Source organism: Myotis myotis, unplaced genomic scaffold (genome assembly GCF_014108235.1).
Source record: "Myotis myotis isolate mMyoMyo1 unplaced genomic scaffold, mMyoMyo1.p scaffold_m19_p_1, whole genome shotgun sequence".
NCBI lineage: Eukaryota > Metazoa > Chordata > Mammalia > Chiroptera > Vespertilionidae > Myotis > Myotis myotis.
In genome coordinates, this window is record NW_023416313.1 from 94695943 (window position 1) to 94711158 (window position 15216).

Genomic DNA, 15216 nt, shown 5'->3' on the forward strand with positions numbered 1-15216 from the left:
CCTGGGACCCTTCAGTCCTCCGGCCGACGCTCTCTCCACTGAGCAAAACCGAACCGGTCAGGGCAAAAAAAAAAAAAAAAAAAAAATTTCTTTTTTTTCCCTGCTAATTCTGACACTTAAGTTTATCAGAAAATCCATATTTTTCCATTTATATGAAAAGTCCAGAAAAGGAAAATCTATAGAGATGGGTATGAGAGATTTTTCTGGGGTATTGGAAATATTTTTAAATTGAATTATGTAATGTCGCACAACTATAAATTTACTAAAAAACCACTTGCACTTAAAACAGGTGATTTTTGTAGTTTATAAATTATACTTCATTAAAGTTATTACAAAATAAGTGTGCACCAGAGAGAAAATAAAATAAACCCTTCTTTTTTTAAATCATTCTGGTTAATATTTTAATATTATGTGGAGAATATTTTGGTTATACTTTTTAACACAATTATAGTTTCAGGTCCCTATTTTATATCATTTATGCATTAAAATAGTGTTTTACAAATGGTATTTGTACTTAAGTGTTTCCCATACTAAGCCAAATTCTTGGTAGTATTAGTGTTAACTAGCATATCTTGCATGAAAATATTACAACAAAGCCCAGCAAAGAAATATGTGGATATACAGAAGCATGCATTAATTCAGAAGTCTTTATTTAATTCAAGGGATGTGCTTTGCTAAATGATACTATAACACTAAGTGAAACTTTTTATATGTGCACACATATGAATGTTAATGCATTTAAAAAATAATAATAAAATAAAAAAGGTCTAGAAGTATATGCACCACACCAATAACCATACTTATTTCTGTTGGGGGAATAGGGCTTGTGGGGGAGGGTAGTTAAGGGGAATGTCTTATTTAACCTGTGTTATATAACTTTTATAAGTTTTGTTTATGTGTTACTTATTTAGCTCATAGAAAGGAAAAGTATAGAGACTAAACAATCGAAAAGAAAAATAAAGCCGAAACCGGTCTGGCTCAGTGGATAGAGCGTCGGCCTGCGGACTGAAGGGTCCCAGGTTCGATTCCGGTTAAGGGCATGTACCTGGGTTGCGGGCATATCCCCAGTAGGAGATGTGCAGGAGGCAGCTGATCGATGTTTCTCTCTCATCGATGTTTCTAACTCTCTCCCTTCCTCTCTGTAAAAAATCAATAAAATATATTTAAATCAATAAAATATATTTTAAAAAAAAAAGAAAAATAAAGATCAGACCTTAAATTAAGGCAGTGTAGATAGAGAAGGTAAAAAATGTAAAAAATATTTAATTGCCAGCCCAGCTGGTGTGGCTCAGTGGTTGAGCATCGACCATGGAACCTGGCGATCTCAGTTCGATTCCCAGTCAGGGCACATACCCCAGGTTGTGGGCTCAATCCCCAGAAGGGGGCGTGTAGGAGGCAGCCAATTGATGATGTTTCTCTCTCATTGATGTTTCTATCTCTAGGATGTTTCTCGTTTCTATCCCTCTTTTTTCCTCTCTCTTTAAAAATCAATTACAAAAATTAAAAAATATATATTTAATTACTAAGTTGATGCAGTACAAAATCATTGCAAGAATCAACAGAGAATGATAAGTAGATTACATTAAATGAACTAAATGAAAGTATAAATATAAAACATACATATTGTGCACATTCCTTTATTAAATTTATGAAACAAAATGGGAAATTGTTACATATACTGACTAAAAGAAGAGGATACAATATAATGTGTATAATTTAATTTGCAGTAGTAAAAACAAGTAGGAAGATGGAGGAAAAGATGACAATGAGAGTATTTAAAGTTAAGTAAATAGAATAGCCCTTATCACTCTGTGTTTTCTTTAAAGGATTCCTGAATAATCAGAAGTAATTGGAAAGAAACCTTGCTATAATTGGGGATTGGCAAAATGTTATTGCAAAGACTTCACAAAATAAGTAAGAATTGCTTGAAAGGAAAAATTTATAGCCACTTTTATACACATATTTAAGCAACACTCTTGAAAACATATATACCTCTAGTGTCTGCTTAATTATTATTCAGTTTGTTAGCTTTCAAACCCATGGTTAACTATAATATTTTTGACTAATTGGGCACAATTTTTTTTTTTTCATGGGCCAGGGCACAGCGTGGGCTTCTGGGCCACCCAGCAGCGCTGCACGGAAGCTGGTTGGGCAGCGTGCTCTCCCGGCCAGCCTTGCAGACCAGCTCCTGTGCGAACCCATAGGGAGCCCTACTGGCCCCTGCGAGTCCCAGCAGCTGTGGCCTGGCTTACTGGGAAGAGGCCATGTGGGTGCGGGGTGGGCTTCTCGCAGGTGCCTGGCACCTGAGCATGGGGCCTTCCCTGGCATGTGAGCCCTGGCATCCCAGGGGAGGGTAGCAGGGGTAGTGAGAGCGAGCTTGGTGAACACCCCGCATTCTCACCACACCTCTGTCCCTGTCACCCCTGCCCTCAGGTAGCTGGCAAGAGGTCACAGCATTGTCACCGACGCCTGCCATGTTCTGCACTGCTCCCTGGTGGTCAGCGCACAGCATAGTGAGCCATTGAACTCCCTGTCGAACAACTGCCTGAGGGGACAATTTACATGTTAGGCTTTTATTATATGGGATGTATTGTATTCATTTTTTCAAACAACATATTAGATTTTTAGATTCCAAATTTTAGGGAAAACTTTTTCTTTGTGACATTAGCATTTCAGTTTCACTTATTAAGTAACCTGTTTTCATTGGTTTTCCCACATTTTCCATAATATATGCTAATGTAGGAAATATACCAAATTCATAATAAAATTCATAAAAGTAATTGTGCCCTAGCCAGTTTGTCTTAATGGATAGAGCCCGTGGTGTCCAGCCACACTCACCACATCTCTATGTGGGGACTCAGGCGCCGTGACTCAGGCACAGGGAGTTATGTGGGGACCTGGGGGCCCAGGTGCTGCCCAGGGCCCAGAGGTCAGCTGGGACCTGCCCGTCCACCCCAGATGCTCACGCTTCGATCACCGGCCATGCATGTATTTCCTGCACCAGGCCTCTAGTAAATACATAAAGTAAAAGGTGATATTCCCATACTTTGTTTCTTAGTCCCATTTGTCAAAGGTAACTCATTTTATAAATTTGGATTAAATTTACATATCTCCTTTATATTTTCATGTTTACCTACACAAATCTTGCATTATGAAGTTTGCTCCTCATATTATGGTTTTAAATTATATAACACTAGAGGCATAGTGCACAAATTCGTGCACGGGTGGGGTCCCTCTGGGTGGCCTGCAGGTATCGGACGAAACCTGCAGTCTAACGCCGCCTGCAGTTGGACTGCCACTCCCGCTCATCCCGGCCCCACTGTGCCTGCCTTGGGCTCGTGCCCAATCAGTCCCAATCGGGAGAGGTTTGCACTGCCACAGCAGTGCTTGCCAGCCACGAGCCCTGCATCTGGCACCCGCCCAAGGGGAGTGGCTTGCGGGACCAGACTGAAACTGGCTCTCTGACATCCCCCAAGGGGTCCCAGATTGTGAGAGGATGCAGGCCAGGCTGAGGGACCCCACCAGTGCACGATTGGGCCAGGGAGGGACTACAGGAGAGCTCCAGGGTGTGTACGGCCCTTCTCACTCAGTGCCAATCAGCAGCAAGCTAACCTATCGGAGCATCTGCCCCCTGGTGGTCAGTGCACATCATAGTGACTGGTTAAACGGTCAACTGTCTGCCCCCTGGTGGTCAGTGCATGTCATAGCGAGCGGTTGAGCTGCCTTAGCATATCGTTAGCATATTATGCTTTGATTGGTTGTTCAGTTCTGCCATTTGGTCTATTTGCATATTACCCTTTTATTATATAGAATGCCATCCCCCTAAGTAGTAAGATTTGGTGTATTACTATCCTAAGTCATTTGTAGATTTTTAAATTTCTGAATTGTGGTAAATAATTTAAAATTGAGGAAAACTAATCCTATCTAATTAAGAGGGAATATGCTAATTGACCATCACGCCATCACAAAGATGGCAGCGCCCACAGCCCATAAGGTAGGAATATGCTAATTGACTACCCCGCCCTCAAAGATGGCGGCACCCACAGCCAATAAGGAGGGAATATGCTAATTGACTGCCACGCCCTCTCAGATAGTGGCTCCCACAGCCACAAGATGGCCGGCAGTGTGGGCAGTTGTGGGCGATCAGCCCAGCAGGTGAGAGCAGTTAGGGGCAACCAGGCCAACAGGGGAGGGCAGTTAGGAGGGACCAGGCCTGCAGGGGAGGGCAGTTAGGGGCAACCAGGGTGGCAGAGGAGGGCAGTTGGGGGCAGTCGGGCCGGCAGGGGAGTAGTTAGGCGTTGATCAGGTTGGCAGGGGAGTGGTTAGGGGGTGATCAGCCTGGCACGCAGAAGCAGTAAGGGACAATCAGGCAGGCAGGCGAGTGGTTGGGAGCCAGCAGTCCCAGATTGTGAGAGGGATCCCAGATCAGAGAGGGTGCAGGCTGGGCTGAGGGACACACACACACACACCCAGTGCACAAATTTCGTGCACCGGGCCTCTAGTTTCATATAAATTGATCATCATTTGTTTCTCCAGTGTCGTAACAGATAAAATGGTTATCTTATATCAGTGATTCTCAACTGGGAGCAGTCTCCCCACTCTACCTCCCCCAGAAATTTAGCAATGTTTGGAAACATTTTTGTTTATAATGTGGGGTAGGTGTAATGATGCTAACGGCATCTGGTAGTAAGAGTTCACGGGTGCTGCTAAAGATCTTACCTAATAATAGACAAACGTAGATTAACCATCCCTCCGCTACTGCTCACCAGCCAATCAGGAGAGTATGCAAATTAACCCAACAAAGATGGTGGTTAATTTGCATAAGTAGGGGTGAAGCGGTGGAGCGAAGACTGAAGGCTCCGCCCAGAATGAAGGCCTCGGTCCCGGGTGCCGGTGCCGGCAGCCAGGGGACGGGAAGGCCTATTGCACGAATCTCTTCATGCAGTGGGCCTCTGGTCCTATATAATGCACAAAACAGCCCCCACCCCATCTCCAATAAAGAATTATCAGGTCCAAGATGTCATTAGTGCCAATGTTGAGAAAGCCTTTCTTATTTGAGAGTAGTTAAGGGGGAGGAGTATCCAGGCAACTGCTTAGCAGGTTCATATCTCAGCCCTACCACCTAATGTGTGACTGTGGGTGGTTATTTAAGCTCTCTGTCTGTGCCGCAGGTTCCTTATCTAAGTAATATTAATAGTACCTGTCTTACAGGGTTGTTGAGAGACTATGTAAACATTATAAACAAACAGTGCCTGGCACCTATGTAGGAACTCGATAAGTGTTGGCAATTATGGTTTTGTTGTTGTTAATTTTTTTTTCTGCAAAAAGCTTTATTGTTTCATTTGGTCCAGTGCATGGGAGAGGGCTCCAGGGTGGTTAAAAGACTGGCTGGTAGTTTCAGAAAGAGGCTCAGATAAAAGCTAGAGACACCAGGGGGATCCGAGGGGCCTCTGAAAGGCCTCTGGCTCCAAAGGTTCGTAGTCGTGCTTGAGGGTGAGTCTTTCGAAGAGATACTCGCCCAGCCTGGGGACCGGCCAGCCTGTGGATGTTAGTCAGGTGGTCACCCATCTTCTTGATCAGTTTCACCTCCTCATCTAGGAAGTGGTTCTCCAGGAAGTCGCAGAGATGAGGGTCTGTATGGGTAGAACCCAGGACCTGCAGCTCCCAAAGGGCCTGGTTCAGGTTCCTCTCCAAGGCCAGGGCGGCTTGCATGGCGTCCTGAGTTTTGCCCCACTCATCTTGGGAAGTTTTCTGCACGTCCTGGAAGAGAATGCGGCCACCACACTTGTTTTGCAACATTAAGAGATGCTCAGCGCCCTTGCACTTCTACTCTGCCAACTTGTGAAAGAAATGGCCCACACCCTCAGGAGCCACATCCTCACGGTCAAGATAGTAGCCCAGAGAGAGGTAGGTGTCGGAGGCCAGCAGATGCAGGCTGGCCAGGCGATTGACCACAGCCTCCACCTCGGTGGAATAATTCTGATGAATTTGGGAGCTCATGGTTGTTCAGCAATAAAGAGATAAGGTAGAAAAAAAACCCGTGTGTTGGCTGCCCCGGAGGTGGTTCTGAAGGTGGTGACTGGATGAGATGCAGGAGAGTAGTCTCAGGAGAGTGGTCGGAGGCTGGAAGAAGGGGCATCCCTGGGTCTGTTGCGTCCAAACACTGTTGAAGCAAGAGACAGATCTGGGACCGCCGAGGGCACTTGTTGTTATTAATTTAACATGGAATTCATACCTACAATTAAAGTTAAGATTTTTCAATTTCTCTGATTTGTAAACAAGCATATCAGTAAAAATTAAAAACTAACCAAAAGAATAAAATCAGAGCATTCTAAAATTCTTATTAGTCCCATAATTTGAGTTTCCCCCACATTATGTGATTTACTAAGTTAGCAAGATTATGAGACTTACTATGTTAACTACACTCCTATACAGGCTGTCCTTGGGTTAGTCGGACTCGTAGTACGTCGTTTCATGGTTATGTCGCCATCTCCCATTTATTTATTAAAAAAACAAAAGTTCCATTATTTCGATGTATGTAGATATGTGCTTTATGTTTTTTATTATTTGTTTACCACAAGTAAAGGTCAGGAATTGTTATCTTCCTTTTAATTTTTTTTTTACTGTTTCACTTCATTACTGCTGTGTATGTGCTCCATGTGAGAGACGTAGGTGCTTATGTAGGTGGGTTCCAACCTACGGCGAAAATCGCATTATGTCGCACCATAGGAACAGATCTCCAAGGTAACTTAAGGACCTACTATATACTATTTTATACATATATTATTTAAAATATTACGTTGTGAGTGATGATGCATCTCGCAGAGCAGCATCCCTTGAACCTGAGACATTATTTCATTGGTCCTTTCCCCTAGGCCAGTGGTCGGCAAACTCATTAGTCAACAGAGCCAAATATCAACAGTACAACGACTGAAATTTCTTTGAGAGCCACATTTTTTAAACTTAAACTGTATGGTTAGGTACATTGTTATTAACTTAATTAGGGTACTCCTAAGTTGGCCTTTGCTAAAAACGTCCTCAATCTGATTGAGGTACGTTCACTGAGGTCGACCCCTTCCAACTCTCCCACATCCACATTCGTCTTGTATACTTGTTTCGTCTATCTCCTTTCGTTCATCCTCTCTATATGTCCAAACCATCTCAACATACCTTTCTCAATCCTCAACACTACATCTTCTTTCACTCCACAGTGAAAGAACCTAATTTTAGGTTCCCTAAAATTAACTTAATAAACTTTACTTAAAGTTTTAAGTCCACTTCGCACTGTACATGCGCGCCTGCACGTGGTATTTTGTGGAAGAGCCACACTCAAGGGTCCAAAGAGCCGCATGTGGCTCGCGAGCCGCGGTTTGCCGACCACTGCCCTAGGTTCTGTAGTTGCAGTTTTTGTTCTCTTGAAAGTCCTAACTCCTATAACATAATTCAGGAAGTATGTGTTCATAACAAAAAGAAAAGATATTAAATAATTTTTATTTGAATTGAATTCCAGACTTGTTTCTTCATGGTTAAACCTTTTTCTTTTGCTTTCCTCAACATTAAAAATCCGTTTCTGATCCTTCTCCATTCATAGGCTGATGAAGACATTTTGGGGAGGCATTGCAATGTGTTCAGTGTATTAGTAAAACTGAGGTTATTTTTAGAGGTAATAGAAAATACTTATTTTAGTCACATCTTGGTTTTGTTTCTTCTTTTAATAACTATTGCAATGTCCTATAAAATTCATTAACCTTAAGTAATATTTGTTTCTCTCTGCTCTCCCTGTTAGTGAAGTAATTAATAAACTGTCCTTATATTAAATGTATCATTAAACTAAATAAAAACTTAATTCAAAATATTTTTATATACCTTACAAATATAAAAATATCCAGAAAAAAAACAAACAGTACAATGGATAGTGCTGCTGTTTTTTAGAAACTGTTGGAAAATTTATTTTCTTTATAATTTTAGTAACATAATAAATGGCACAGAAAAAAAAACTTTCTTGTACTAAAAAAGACTGTGTGTGAGTGGTATAGAGTACATCAATTTCTTTTTCTGTCTTTCATTGCTTTCTTCCTTTTTTTTTTTTTTTTAAGTTCAGTTTTAGTTTTTTACCACTTGATGGCAGTGATGGAGCTGGAGCTATACAAGAAGGTTAGGGAAAGGCCTCATTATGAATAACAAAAGGGTAGATACAATAGAAATCTCTGACATTTTAATATTATTCACATTTCTAGGTGCTGTTACTTATATTGCAAGTGACAGTAATAGGGAGAAAGCCTCTAGATGGAGCTTCAGTACTTTCTAAGGGAGAATATTTGCTATGTCTTTCTAAATACGTGCTGTATATTGTTTTACATAATATATTGATTTTTTAAAAATAATATTTAATGATGAATTTATGTCAGTTGTAATTAGGGAGATGAATTCACCAAGCCCATCAGTAATTTGAGAAATGGTTATTTAGTATCTTAAATTTCTATTTCATTGTCAACATTTATTGAAAGTATGTTAAAAGTGTTAGCCAAATGATCCTAACTACAATTAGAATGAGCTTGCATATCTAACAAGTTAGTAGAAAACATTTTATTAATAGGAAATCAGGTGCTTAAAAATCAATATTTTACCCATCTATCTTGTTGTTATGCCTATTATCATTTAATATTTATGTTCTTAAGGGAACATATTTTTCTAATTCCCCAATTTTAAAAAAATTAAAATTTAAATTAATCAACATTTATGAAATTTTATGGCAAATATTCTTTTAAAGAACATACATGTTCTTTAGTAAATATTCTTACTCTCATCAGAAATGTTTTCTGTTTATAGTCAAATAGATTCTGTTGTTACTCTGTATCAAAGTGAGGTTGTTATTTTCATTAGAAAAAAATGGATGTTAATGTTTTCAATATACAGTTGATCTTAAGTTCTACTTCTTTTAGAATAACAAGAAAAGTCAAAACAAGAAGTAAGTTTTCTTACCTTCCTACTATTATACCATTACCTGAACTGTGATGTCTTATAAATTATTTCAGTAAGTATGTGCTATTGGTTTATAATTGATATTTTTGGCACTCAAAATGTTAGAGGGAAACCATCAGTAGTATTTGATTTGATATTGACATAAATGTTTTATGTTGAAAGAGAATGTCTAACTGGAGAATCATATCAGAAGCATGAGAATGGTTTGCGGTGGTTTTACTTTTTTTTAGTTTCTTGAATAAAATTCTTATTCTCTATTGAGACATAAAGCTTCCTGAAACAGAGTAGTTGCCAGTAACTTTTTATAATTACATTTAATTATAGTGTTGGTTAACAGTTTATTTTATTTTTGGCTAAGCAAATTCATTTCAGGTTGTGTAAGAAATGAGCTAAATTTGCAACATGATTTGATTGTTAATAACCTCAGTAGTAACAATAACCCAGAAAGCCATGTCTTGCTTTGTTTGTTTTTTACCTTACTAAACTTTGGGACTCTGGTTTAAAGGGAACACATTTCAGCAACATTTCTTAATTTTTCAAGTGTCTTCTTTTATTACTAAAAACTAAACCAAATACTTGCATTATATTCGCTTTCAACTTCGTAAAGAAATGGATTTGAAAAGATACGGTCTGTTTCTCAGATAAGCAATTTGCAAATCAAAAATTTATGCTTTTACAAATGTCTGTAAATGATAACCTTGTAATAGTAGTTACTATTTAAATAAATTCCTTTAAAATAATTATGGTTAAGTTTCAGCTTCTATTGTAACTTAAGGAAACTCTCTTGACAAAGGAAAACTGAACCGTTCTCCATTTCTCGGAAGCATTTGCCCTGTGAAGAAATAGGTTATATATCAAGTTAATTTTACATGTTAAAACTTTTTTCTTTTTTAGGGAAAAAGAATAAAGCACACACTTATTATTAACTACATACAAACAAATCTAAAACTGGCGTAAATTTGGTGGAGGAAAATTATCTTGAGTTTGCTGAGTTGCATTTTCTGCTTTTTATTCAGCTGGTGATAGGTAGTATCATCTTGAGTATTTAAAATGCATTTAGATTGCTTTTGCAGGTATTAGCACCAAAATCTGCAATAAAGCATTTCTAGTGACTTAACACAGTTTTAGTTAGAGTATTGTGCTCACTTGCAGCATTAGTACTATAAACTTCATTAACAGTAAAAGTCATTATCAATAAGATAAAAATAATTTAACAAAGTAGAAAAGGACAATAAAGTTCTTTCTTTTTGGAAGCTAGTTTTTAAAAATAAATTTTCCTGAAATGTACATAGTCTACTTACCAGGTTTTTATTAAACCATATGTTGAAAATAAAATAAGCACAAGGAAATCTGTAGCATGTATTATAGTGCTTAATAAAAATCTTTTAATTTGTCAAAATATTTTATGAATATACAAGAAAAAGCACTGGCACTGCTCCTATTAACACAGACTCTGAACAATACAGATTACGCCTGTCAATTATGTCTGTCAATCCCATTATATGTGTTTGAATGTTGTATTTCCACTTGTGTTCAAGTTTTTTTGTTTGTTTTTAAATATATTTTTATTGATTTCAGAGAGGAAGGAAGAGGGAGAGAGAGACAGAAATATCAATGTTGAGAGAGAATCATTGATAGGCTGCACGCCCCGGACTGGGGATCAAGCCCGCAACCTGGGAATCGGATTGTGACCTCCTGGTTCATAGGTTGGCACTCAACCACTGGTTCAAGCTTTGATTTTATATTAATATTGGATAGCTTTCATTACTATCTAAAATTTAATTATGTAGTAGCTAGAAAAACGAATTGGTTCTCTAGTTACTTAAACCTTTCATTTGTTACAGCATTACGAAATTCATATTTTATTTTACTTTTAAAAATAAATTAATTATAGTAAAATAATTTGTGTTTCATTTTATATCATCAGGCTACCTAAGCTACTGAAATATTTTCCCAAGATACACAATTTTTTGAAAAAAGTCTTTTAATGAAGTTGTACTACACAGTTGATTTCTTGGTGTTGTTCCCAATCCTGGATCCATCCCCTTTCCCTAAAAGTTTCATTATTAAACAAAAAAATATTATTTCTTCTTGATAACACCATGACTTTTTAAGTTAAAAGGCAAAAAATATCAATGAACAAACCCTCTGAAATAGCCTCCTGTATCCTTTAAATTTTTATGAAGGTAAATCACACTAAGTGAAAGGCCATATTAGTGTAATTAATATAGATGTAATTTTTATGGTAAAGGTATTATTTTAATTTTAAATATAAAATTTGTTAAGACTTTTAAGTGGCATAGCTCTGATTTATGAAACAAATTTATTTTCATTCAAATATAAGTGTGATGGTCTACAAAAATTATAGTTGATTGAAAATACATATATACTTAAAAATTAGCTGATACCTAAAAAAGAAACATCTATATGAATTAGTAGCTTATTAATCAAGGTTAACTAAATAATAAATTCATATTGTAAGGCAAAGTGTATATAAAGTCTGTAGAGTGAATTGTAGTATATTATGTGGATATCATTATAATATACTAGAGGCCTGGTACATGAAAATTTGTGCACTTGGCGGGGTCCCTCAGCCCGGCCTGCGCCCTCTCGCAGTCCAGGACCCCTCAGGGATGTCCACCTGCCAGCTTAGGCCCACTCCCCAGGGGATCAGGCCTAAGATGGCAGACATCCCTCTGGCAGCCTGGGAGCCCTCGGGGGATGTCTGACTGATGGCTTGGAGTGGGCCTAAGCCGTCAGTCAGACATCCTTAGCGTTGCTGAGAAGGTGGGAGAGACTCCCAGCCACCAATGCTGTGCTCACAGCCATCAACCTGGCTTGTGGCTGAGCAGAGCTCCCCCTGTGGGAGCACACTGACCACTAGGGGGCAGCTCCTGCATTTAGCATCTGCCCCCTGGTGGTGAGTGTGCGTCATAGTGACTGGTCGTTCCCAGTCGTTCTGCCATTAGGGTCAATTTGCATATTACCCTTTTATTATATAGGATGTCTGTAATATATATTTTATGACACACTGAGGAAGAAATAATTATTGAGTCATTAGTAAGAAATAATGGCATTGTAAACATTAGGAAATATATAGAAAATTTTCAACATTTCTATTCATCTATGCTATAAATATCAGTTAGATTTTTTTTTTAAGATTTTAATATTTTATTTATTTTATTTTATTTTTTTAAAATATATTTTATTGATTTTTTACAGAGAGGAAGGGAGAGAGATAGAGAGTTAGAAACATCGATCAGCTGCTTCGTGCACGTCTCCTACTGGGGATGTGCCCGCAACCCAGGTACATGCCCTTGACCGGAATCAAACCTGGGACCCTTCAGTCTGCAAGCCGACGCTCTATCCACTGAGCCAAACCAGTTTCGGCAGATTTTAATAATATTTTAAAGAAAACTGTTGACTTAGTCTTCTTGCTAACACATTAATTAAATGTAGCATAAAAGTATAATTAATAGTTAAGGACTAGTAAATTCATGTAGCTGAGGATGACCTGTGAATAGAAAACTTTAATAGACACAATCACATATATTTATATAATATGTATATATTATGAAAATACATGTATATGAATTAAATCCATGATTTCAGGTTTTAACCTATATTTTATGATATAAATTTTCATCCCAGACCTGATACATAAGTTGGTTTAGTAAAATATTGAAGTTGAAATATTTAATTTAAGTATTTAATTATTTATCTTAGATTTTGTTAGGTATGTAGATTGGACATGTATTATGTATATTTAAAACATCCAATGACATAACTTTTAGGGTTATTTCGTAAAGTTTATTTTCTTATAGACTAGCATAAACACTGCATTTAAAAATAAATATGCTTTATCCTAATGGGTACGATGTTTTGATATGAAAAGCCATAACAACCCTTTTTATAACAAAAAATCTTAGTATGTCAGGGTTTATCTATAAATTAAAAGTACACTTAAGTAATCAGTTACAAGTATTTGAGTACTTCATAACAATATGTAAAATGATAAACTTCCAGAATATGAATTTAAACACACAGTGAAACTTAAATTAGCTAGTAAATGTAAGAATTTGGGGTACTTTTTCTATAAATTCTGACCCTAAGTTTTTGTTCATGGGCTTACAAGTTGTGGGGGTGGGAGAGTCATCTAAATTTAGATATCCTTTCATTAATGTAGACCTCTTAGCCCATTTCTTAATTCAGTTAACATGTACTATTTAGAAAGTTCTCTGGGTGTACTCTTTTGCATTTAAAGTAGTCTTGAGTTCAAAGACTTCAGAGGGGAGAGGATTAAGGCAACTTTCTCATCTGAACTCCTGAGTTCTCGATCATGGGTACTTTTTTGCATATACTAGTTTCTCTTTCTGATTTATTATGTGAAGACAGTTATTACATATACACATATGATTGTCTTGAGTTTTTTGAAAGAGAGTGTTTTTTTAATTAATGTAAGTTCTCATGTATCTTTTAAAAATTAATTTGATTTGACTTAAAATTTTTTTAATCAAATTGTCTTAGTAGGGTTTTCTACAAAATGATGTAACCTCACAGAACTGTGTATGTTACAGTTAGCAAAATGATCCTAAATTATTCAGATGAGGAACTGTAAATGTAACTAATTATGACCATTCATAATTTTGTTAGCTTATCAATTAAGTTTTTCTAATCATCTAATTGTGATTTTAATCAATGATAATATTCACAGGTTTGTTTTGTTGTTTTAATTTTAAGTATGAATTTAAAAATAGATCTGTGTTGGGTGGAAGTGTGTTTAACTTTTGAAGACTAGTTTGATTTTTCACATATCTCTAATGTAATGATTCAAAGAAATGGGATATAATAAAAAATAGTACTACTAACCAGTCCTTATTTTCTTACCAACTAACTTATAGTCTTTAATGTTCAAGTCTGTAACTATGAACACTTGAATTTCTGCATATTTACTACTTTTCAAATATGTCAGAAACCATTGCACAAAATAATTTTAGGAACAAAGTAAATGGCGAAATATTGAATATAAGAAGCACTTAGATGTAATATCACAATGATCTTTAAATCTGTATTGATGGAATTAATGTGGAAAATTCTAATTCCAGGCATTTGTATTTGGTGATGTATAGTGTACATTAGGAATAAAAGTTCAAAAGAAGCTTAGGACAAGTTAAGAGCACCTCTTCTTTAAAATACTTGCTACTTATCTCAGCTTTAATCTCCACTCCCTCCCCATTGGAGAGTTTTTAGGAAAGAGATGTTACTAAAACACAATTAATTCAGAATAGCTCAAAGACATTGTGTCTGTCTCAATGTGATGTCAGACTCTATCATCTATACCCATGGTCGGCAAACTGCGGCTCGCGAGCCACATGTGGCTCTTTGGCCCCTTGAGTGTGGCTCTTCCTAAGCTTTAGGAGTATCCTAATTAAGTTAATAACAATGTACCTACCTATATAGTTTAAGTTTAAAAAATTTGGCTCTCAAAAGAAATTTCAATCATTGTACTGTTGATATTTGGCTCTGTTGACTAATGAGTTTGCCAACCACTGATCTATACTAATAAAAGCCTAGGTGGTCCTTGTGCACGACATTGTCCCAAGATGGCTGCCACAAGATGCCCACGTGCACAGCAGAGGCAGGGCCTGGCGGCCACTCCGCATAGTGAGGCCTGGGGCTCCATGTGGCACAGAAGAGGCCAGTCCCAGTGTCGCCGCCGCCTCGCGCGGAGGAGGCGGGTCCCAGCGGAGGAGGCAGGTCCGGCAAGGGAGGGCAATTGGGGGTGTTCGGGCCGGCAAGGGTGTCAATCAGGTTGGCAGGGGAGGGTAGTTTGGGGCTATCGGGCCAGCAGAGGAGGGCAGTTGGGAGCGATCAGGCCTGCAGAGGAGCAGTTAGGCGTCAATTAGGCCAGCAGGGGAGCAGTTAGGGGGCGATCAGGCTGGCAAGCAGAAGCAGTTAGGGGCAATCAGGCAGGCAGGCAAGTGGTTAGGAGATATATATATGTATGTATGTGTGTATATATATATATCCTATATAATAAAACCCTGATATGCTAAGTGTCCCATCGTCCATTCAACCAATTAAAACATAATATGCTAATGATATGCTAAGGCCGCTCAACCATTCACTATGACATGCGCTGACCACCAGGGGGCAGATAGTGGACCGGTCGACTCTTCGCTATGACGTGCACTGACCACCAGTAGGTTAGTTTGCTGATGGTGTCTGGCCGAT

General features: G+C 38.1%; 1 protein-coding gene and 1 pseudogene across 2 annotated transcripts in view; one reads left to right on the plus strand and one right to left on the minus strand.

Moving 5' to 3' along the window:
• Positions 1-15216, plus strand: part of DNAJC1 (DnaJ heat shock protein family (Hsp40) member C1) — a 207247-nt gene that overhangs the window by 56017 nt on the left and 136014 nt on the right. The gene's annotated exons all lie outside the window — the stretch shown is intronic.
• Positions 5421-6000, minus strand: LOC118668129 (annotated as a pseudogene).